Raw genomic sequence first — 7,864 nt, 5'->3', positions numbered from 1 at the left:
CCAGTAAATTTGATCATTCTGTTGCGCATTGGTGTTTTTAATTTGGGTTTTTTTTTTTTTTTTTTTTTGGTTTTTCATTACATTGACTGATTTGAGTGATTTTCATATTGATTACTCTTCCTTTTTCTTTTTTTTCTTTCTTCCTTCCAACATATTTAAAACCTGGAATTCTCTTTTCTTTCTTTCAAAGCAATTTTTTTCTTTTACAGATATTTTTAGATTTTTTTAAAAAAAATATTGCCCATCTCTAAATTCTAAAATGATTTTTCACCTTAAAAATTTTTACATATTAGTTTGTATGTATTTCAGCATTTTTTTATATGTTAATGCCGCCTCTCTATTTCTTATTTAGTAAGGTATGTGCCCTGTCTCTTCCTAATTGTACAAACATCATTTTTTTTCAATTGATAATATCACTTTTTCATGTAAATTTTTACTATTTGATAGATATAATACTAATTTTATCTGCAATTTATGGGTTTTATTTGTGAAGTCATTTAAAATAATTTTGGGATCGCGCCCTCCCAGCGCCGGGGACGCGGCGCTCGCGCTCCCGCCCGCGCCCCAGGGAAGCAGAGACAAGGAGGCGCCGCCGCCCCCTCCTCGCGGCGACTCCCCGGCCCTGCGCCCGCAGCTTGCCGGCCGCGGAGCGGAGCGCCGCCCTCCTACCGGAGCTCGTGGAGGCGATGACGCTGCCGGCCGAGGGGCCGCGGCTGCAAGGGTAGCGGGGCCGGAGTTGGGCACCCGGGCGCCGCAAGTCGGGCGGAGCGGGAGGAGAAGCAGGAATCCTTCGCGGCGTGGCGGGCGGTGGCCCTGCTGCCCGGCGCGCCCATGGCCCTGGAGGACGGAGAATGCGATCTGCACTCCGCGCCGGACTCCGCCTCCCCCCGCGCCGCGTGCTCGGCGCCCCCCAGAGCTGCTCCGGTCGCCGCCGCCCCTCAGCTGCGGGCGCCGAGCCGCTAGCTGCGCTAGGACCCATAGCCGCTGGCCGCCGAGGGGCGGAGGCAAGGGACGAGTGGGAGCGAGAGGGCCCGGGAGACGGGCGCCCGCCCGGGTGCAGCACGGCATGCAGCTGCGGGCTCCCGCGCCCGCGTGAGGGTGTCGGTCCCGGGCCCCGCCATGGCTGAGAAGGACAGTGGCAACCTGAAGACGGTGAGGTTGTGGCGGGACTCCGCCCTTCGCGCCAGGAAGCTGGGGAGCAACCTGCGACAGCTAACCCTTAGCGCGGCTGGGGGCTGCCCCGGGGCGGAGCCGGAGCGCCCGACGCTCCCCAGCTAGTGCTGCCAGCCAACATCGGGGACATTGAGGTGCTGAACCTGGGGAACAACGGCCTGGAGGAGGTGCCTGAAGGACTGGGGTCGGTGCTTGGCAGCCTACGCGTCCTGGTCCTGCGCAGGAACCGCTTTGCCCGGCTGCCCCCTGCGGTGGCCGAGCTGGGCCACCATCTCACGGAACTGGACGTGAGCCACAATGGGCTGACAGCCCTGGGAGCGGAGGTGGTGAGTGCCCTAAGGGAGCTGCGCAAGCTAAATCTCAGCCATAACCAGCTGCCTGCTCTGCTCTCCCAGCTGGGCGTCCTTGCCCACCTGGAGGAGCTGGATGTTAGCTTCAACCGACTGGCGCACCTGCCCGACTCACTCTCTTGCCTCTACCGCTTGCGCACCCTCGATGTGGACCACAACCAGCTCACTGCCTTTCCCTGGCAGCTGCTGCAACTGGCGGCCCTGGAGGAACTGGACGTGTCCAGCAACCGGCTGAAAGGCCTACATGATGATATCAGTGCCCTGCGTGCCCTCAAGATCCTCTGGCTGAGTGGGGCCGAGCTTGGCACTCTGCCCATCGGCTCCTGCGAACTGACCAGTTTGGAGAGCCTCATGCTAGACAACAATGGGCTGCAGGATCTGCCCACCCAGTTCAGCCAGCTGCAGAGGCTCAAAATGCTCAATCTCTCTTCCAACCACTTTGAGGAGTTCCCTGCAGCTCTGCTGCCCCTGGCTGGTCTGGAGGAGCTTTACCTTAGTCGCAATCAGCTCACCTCAGTGCCATCCCTTATCTCGGAGCTGGGAAGGCTTCTCACTCTGTGGCTGGATAATAACCGCATCCGATACCTGCCCGACTCCATTGTGGAACTGACCGGCCTGGAGGAGCTGGTGCTGCAAGGGAACCAGATCGCGGTGCTTCCTGACAACTTTGGCCAGCTCTCCCGTGTGGGATTGTGGAAGATCAAGGACAACCCACTGATACAGCCCCCTTAGGAGGTCTGCATGAAGGGGATCCCCTACATCGCGGCCTACCATAAGGAGCTGGCTCATTCCCAGCCAGCCATGCAGCCCCGTCTCAAGCTGCTCCTGATGGGGCATAAGGCTGCAGGAAAGACCTTGCTCTGACACTGCCTCACCGAGGAGATAGTGGAGGGAAGACATGCAGGAGGGGACAAACAGAAGAACTACCCACCTTCCCTTCCTGCCAGTAGCAAGGGTATTGAGGTGACCAGCTGGACAGCTGATGCCTCCAGGGGTCTGAGGTTCATCGTGTATGATTTAGCTGGTGATGAAAGCTATGAGGTGATCCAGCCCTTCTTCCTCTCCCCAGGAGCCCTGTATGTGCTGGTAGTCAACTTGGCCACCTATGAACCACGCCGCTTTCCCAGTACTGTGGGCTCCTTCTTGCATCGGGTGGGGGCCCGGGTACCTCATGCTGTGGTGTGCATTGTGGGCACGCATGCAGACCTATGTGAGGAGCGGGAGCTGGAGGAGAAGTGTCTGGATATTCACCGCCAGATCGCCCTGCAGGAGAAGCACGATGCTGAGGGCCTGAGCCGTCTAGCCCAGGTGGTGGATGAGGCCTTGGCCTGGGACTTCGAGCTGTGCTCTGCCAGCCCCCATGCAGCCTACTATGGTGTTTCTGACAAGAACCTTCGGCGACGCAAGGCCCATTTCCAATACCTGCTCAACCACCGGCTGCAGATCCTCTCTCCGGTATTGCCTGTTAGCTGCAGGGACCCCCACCAACTGCAGCGCCTTCGGGACAAGCTGCTTTCTGTAGCTGAGCACCGAGAAATCTTCCCCAACTTACATAGAGTCCTGTCTCAATCCTGGCAGGTGCTGGAGGAACTGCATTTCCAACCACCACAGGCACAACGACTTTGGCTAAGCTGGTGGGACTCTGCACGCCTGGGCCTGCAGGCAGGGCTGACCGAGGACCGACTGCAGAGTGCTCTTTCCTACTTGCATGAGAGTGGCAAGCTGCTCTACTTTGAGGATAGCCCGGCCCTCAAGGAACATGTCTTCCACAACCTCACCTGCCTCATTGGCATCCTCAATGTCTTTTTCCAGAGGGATGCTTCCTTGCTGCTGCATAAACTGCTACTAGGGACCAGTGGAGAGAGTGAGGGGGAGGGGGAAAGCTCCCCAGTGATGTCGCTGCCCACCCAGAGCCAGGACCTGCTCCGGGCCACCCAGCTCCATCACTATGTGGAGGGCTTTCTGCTGCATGGGCTCCTGCCAGCCCATGTCATTCGGTTGCTGCTTAAGCCTCATATCCAGGCTCAGCAGGACTTGCAGCTGCTGCTGGAGCTGCTGGAGAAGATGGGACTCTGTTACTGCCTCAATAAACCCAAGGGCAAGCCTTTGAATGGGTCCACAGCTTGGTACAAGTTCCCATGCTATGTGCAGAACGAGGTGCCCCATGCAGAGGCATGGATTAATGGGACCAACCTAGCGGGGCAGTCTTTTGTGGCTGAGCAGCTGCAGATTGAATATAGTTTTCCCTTTACCTTTCCACCTGGGTTGTTTGCACGCTACAGTGTCCAGATCAACAGCCATGTGGTGCACAGGTCAGATGGTAAATTTCAGATCTTTGCATATAGAGGAAAAGTTCCTGTGGTGGTGAGTTACAGACCTGCCAAGGGGGTCCTGCAGCCAGATACCCTGTCCATTGCCAGCCATGCTTCATTACCAAATATATGGACCGCGTGGCAAGCCATCACCCCCTTGGTAGAGGAACTGAATATCCTACTTCAGGAATGGCCTGGACTGCACTACACCGTGCACATCCTCTGTTCTAAGTGCCTTAAGAGGGGGTCACCCAATCCACACGCTTTCCCAGGGGAATTGCTGAGCCAGCCCAGACCAGAAGGAGTGGCAGAAATCATTTGCCCCAAGAACGGCAGCGAGCGAGCGAGTGAATGTTGCCTTGGTTTACCCTCCTAAGCCGACTGTGATCAGCCCCTGTTCCAAGAAGAACGTTGGTGAAAAGCACATAAACCAGTGACTTGTGGACTGTGGGATTTCCATGGAGAAAATAGAGCATCACAACTCACCTGGGAACCCTCTGCACCTCCAAGCACATGCTGGGCACTGGAGTGAAGAAGAGCTCAGGATGCTTCCAGAGGACCACCGCAGAGGTGTGGAGGGGGCGGAGGAAGGACAGAGAGAGCATGGAGCCAAAGTTTCACAACCGGAACCTCAGAACTGTGATCCTCCAAGGAGAGCGCTACTTGAAGAAAAGAAAAAAAAAAAAAAAGTCGAATGGCTTCTCAGGGATTTTGTTTTCCGTTCACATATAAGCCATAGTTACAGTACAGTGGCAGTATTTAGAGCACTCGGGTTTCAGTTCTGTTCAATGTGAAAGAGGAATCAACTGACATTCATTGCTGTTCCGTAACTAGTGTAAAATATGTATATGTTTATCTTTATTTTTATAATATGCAAATACATTTAAATTTATACAGTTTGAAGCTTCTAGTGTTAGTTAACACTGGGTGCAATATTTTGCATGAGAACTGTGCCAAGATGGGGCTGATTTCTTATTTTAGTATAAGACTTTTTTTGTTGTTGTTCTTTTCTTTATTCTTTAATCGCCTTCTCAGATTTAAAAAAGAAAAGAAAAAAGATGTCTGTGTATTTGTTAGCCCACGGATCTAGTGTTGCTTCGTAGATTGCCAGTCATCCACAGGATCCTTCAACATGCATTTCAGGCAGTGTCCCTTCCCATCTTTATCCAAGGTCCCTGCCTGTAAGTCACTGGGCATGGTGGCAGAAGCATTCCTTTTCCTTACCCACATATCATTAGTGTCGAGGCAGAGATGGGCGCTCTTCTGGAACAAAGAGTTCATGGAAAACCTCAGTTAGTGTAGCTTAAGATCATCGGGAGTCTGTTTTGAATCATGCAAGGGGCTCTGCTAATTATTACCTCTCCTTTCTAGAACAGGTCCAAAATTTAGCAGAGCACTTTGTAAGCCCTCCACATCTGGTCTGTGGGACCTTCGGGTTGTGAGCTTCCTACCTGGGGAGCATAATCCCACACTGGCTATTCATACAGAGCCTCTTGTAGGACAATCTACTGCCAAGAACTAGTAAACCGCTTGTTTTGAAATCTCCAAGAGGTAAAACTTAAAAAGCAAACCCTACCAATTGCTCTCTAGTCTCCTCCTAATTGGGGCCAAACAGCATATGCTGCAGTAGTAACACATTCTTTGAAGAATGTAAAGGACTCTGTTTACATCTGCCTCCTGCGCGTGTTGATAGAAAATGTGCAAAACTGTCAGACAGAAGAGCGATTCAGCTGGTGTTACTCTTTCATTTTGTTTAGAAAGCACTGACTCTTGGAATGCCACAGTGGTCTCCACATGTTCAAAAGAAAGAATGAACAAGTGGGCTGCATTTCACGACCTCACAAATCAATTTTTATAAAATATTTTGTGCCCCAGGAGTTAATTTCACTGACTCCAGAAGCCCTGGTTATGATTTCCTTATCATCTTAAAATCAAGAGTGGGATCAGATTGTCTTTACATTTTTTTTAAATACTTGAATATATGACACTTCAAATTGGAGATTTCATTTTCCTTTTAGAACAGAGTCACAAGACTAATCTGGTTAATCCTTTTGTCACAGTTCTCCTGTGTGTGTGTGTGTGTGTGTGTGTGTAAACTGAATGGTAACATTTAATTGCTTTATGGACCATTGAATTGTTGGGCAATAAGTTTTTTTAATTGGCATGAGACAGTACTTATACTGTCCAATCACCCGACTTGACCAGTCCTTTGAAAGAGACTCCCAAGCATATGACTTTGGGCCAACTCCCCTTAGGGCCATATAAATGGAAATAATGCCCTTTCGGGTGACATACTCTCAAAGTGTTTGCTATTTTCACAAACATAAATGCCCATGTTCTTAATATCTGCTCTTTTTTGACCGGTCATGTTTTGTGCTGTCATCTGAACCCTAGAGAAGCAGTGTAAGAGGAAACCTTGCTGCCACGTGTGTTTTGGCCAAAAGGTCCATATGATAAGAGGGTCATGTGACCACAAGAAGCTCCAGAAAAAGCAAAGCATGAGAACTTGCTTCAGCCTGTCTGGGGAGGGTTGGAGATACAGAAAACACTCTGCTCTACAGGAGTTTTCCACAATGTCTATGTAGGAAATTCCATTTTCTCTTTCAACACCCAGGAAGATTTCAGCGGCCCGCTGAGGCTGACAGGCAATTCACTAAGCACAAGAAGAATTTTTTTCCAACCACGGAGTCCCTTGCCTCTCAAAGAAATGCCCTCCAAGTTTGTTATGGTTTCTATTCCTGCAACTTGTGGTATCAGAGCCACTTCCTGGAATTGTAAAAGTGCTGCCAGAATAAATGTTTTTCCCCTTCTAAGAAAAGAAAAAAAAAAATGACAGTGCTCATATTTGACACTTGTGCATTGGACTTTCTTTTGAATGAATAAAGAGGAAAGGGTTTGATGTGATTCCTGATGGAGTGTGTGATGTTTTTCATGCCACAGTCTGTGAATTGTAATTGTGGTTTCTCAGTTCACTGTGGTATTTGGGCAGAAATTAAAAAAAAAAAACAACAATAAAAATACAAAGAAATGGTTAAGCAAAAAAAAAAAAAATCAGTCAAATCTCTCATTACCTTTTCGTACATTAGCCTTTTCTACATAAAGCCAGTTCAATGTAAAATTAAAAATTGGCTCATTAAATTTTTCACACAGTTATGATTTTGCATTTAATATTTTAAACAATAATTCATTTGATTTTCAGCTTGAGAAGAACTGGGTTAAAATGCCCATTTTATCCATTAATATTTCAAAACTTGGAAAAGTCAGTGATCTTTGAGCATCTTTAAATGGAGCCTATTAAGAACCATAGGGGTTAAATTAGATAATGTGTGTAAACTGTTAACAGATGTCTTGCTGGTAGTAAATGATAAATGATGTGGAAAGTTATTTATGGCTTTATACATAATGAGCTGTTTTAATTTATTATTTACCAATAAATTAATAATAAATTGTCTTTGGTAAATAATAAATTATTTTTATTAGTTTTGACTTATCTCTTGAATTTGGGACATTCAAGAGATAAGTCAAAACGTACATGAATATAGACCTGAAAGTAATATGAGAGTTTTTCCAATTATAGTTGAAATATAATGAAAAATTAAAAAGTAGACATGGATACAGGACACATAGAGAAACTTCCTGTTCAGGAACATCACTTTGGTCTTTGGAGATTTTTGTCTTCATTCTCTGACACTTTAAATGGAACAGTACAATAAGTAATTAATGGCTTAAGAGTGATTGCAGATCAACAAGCAAAGATAAATACAAAAATGTTACACGACACAGTGTTCCTATTCAATATCCTTGAAGTAGTTTCAGATTTAGATTGATTCTAGGCACCCAGGCCTCGTAGACATCATCAGGAACATCTACATAGCTTTCTCACAACTTCTACAATGTTGGGGACCATAAATCAAGTCAAGATGGCATCTGGCAGTTTGCCAGGAGGAGTGGTTTATGAGGCAACCCCACGGAGCCATTAAGATGATAAGGCTTCCTTATTGGCTGAATGCTGTATCTAGATAATGCTAT

General features: G+C 48.3%; 1 pseudogene; it reads left to right on the top strand.

Moving 5' to 3' along the window:
• Positions 1-1,050: 1,050 nt before the first annotated feature.
• On the top strand, positions 1,051-6,683 carry LOC124101672 (malignant fibrous histiocytoma-amplified sequence 1-like; annotated as a pseudogene).
• The last annotated feature ends 1,181 nt before the right edge of the window (positions 6,684-7,864 follow it).

Source organism: Marmota monax, unplaced genomic scaffold, assembly GCF_021218885.2.
Source record: "Marmota monax isolate L192 unplaced genomic scaffold, Marmota_monax_Labrador192_F-V1.1 WCK01_AAM20220418_F8-fsc00797, whole genome shotgun sequence".
Classification (NCBI taxonomy): Eukaryota; Metazoa; Chordata; class Mammalia; order Rodentia; family Sciuridae; genus Marmota; species Marmota monax.
Note: the sequence above shows the minus strand (reverse complement) of the source record. Positions and strands in the feature narration are given on the sequence as shown.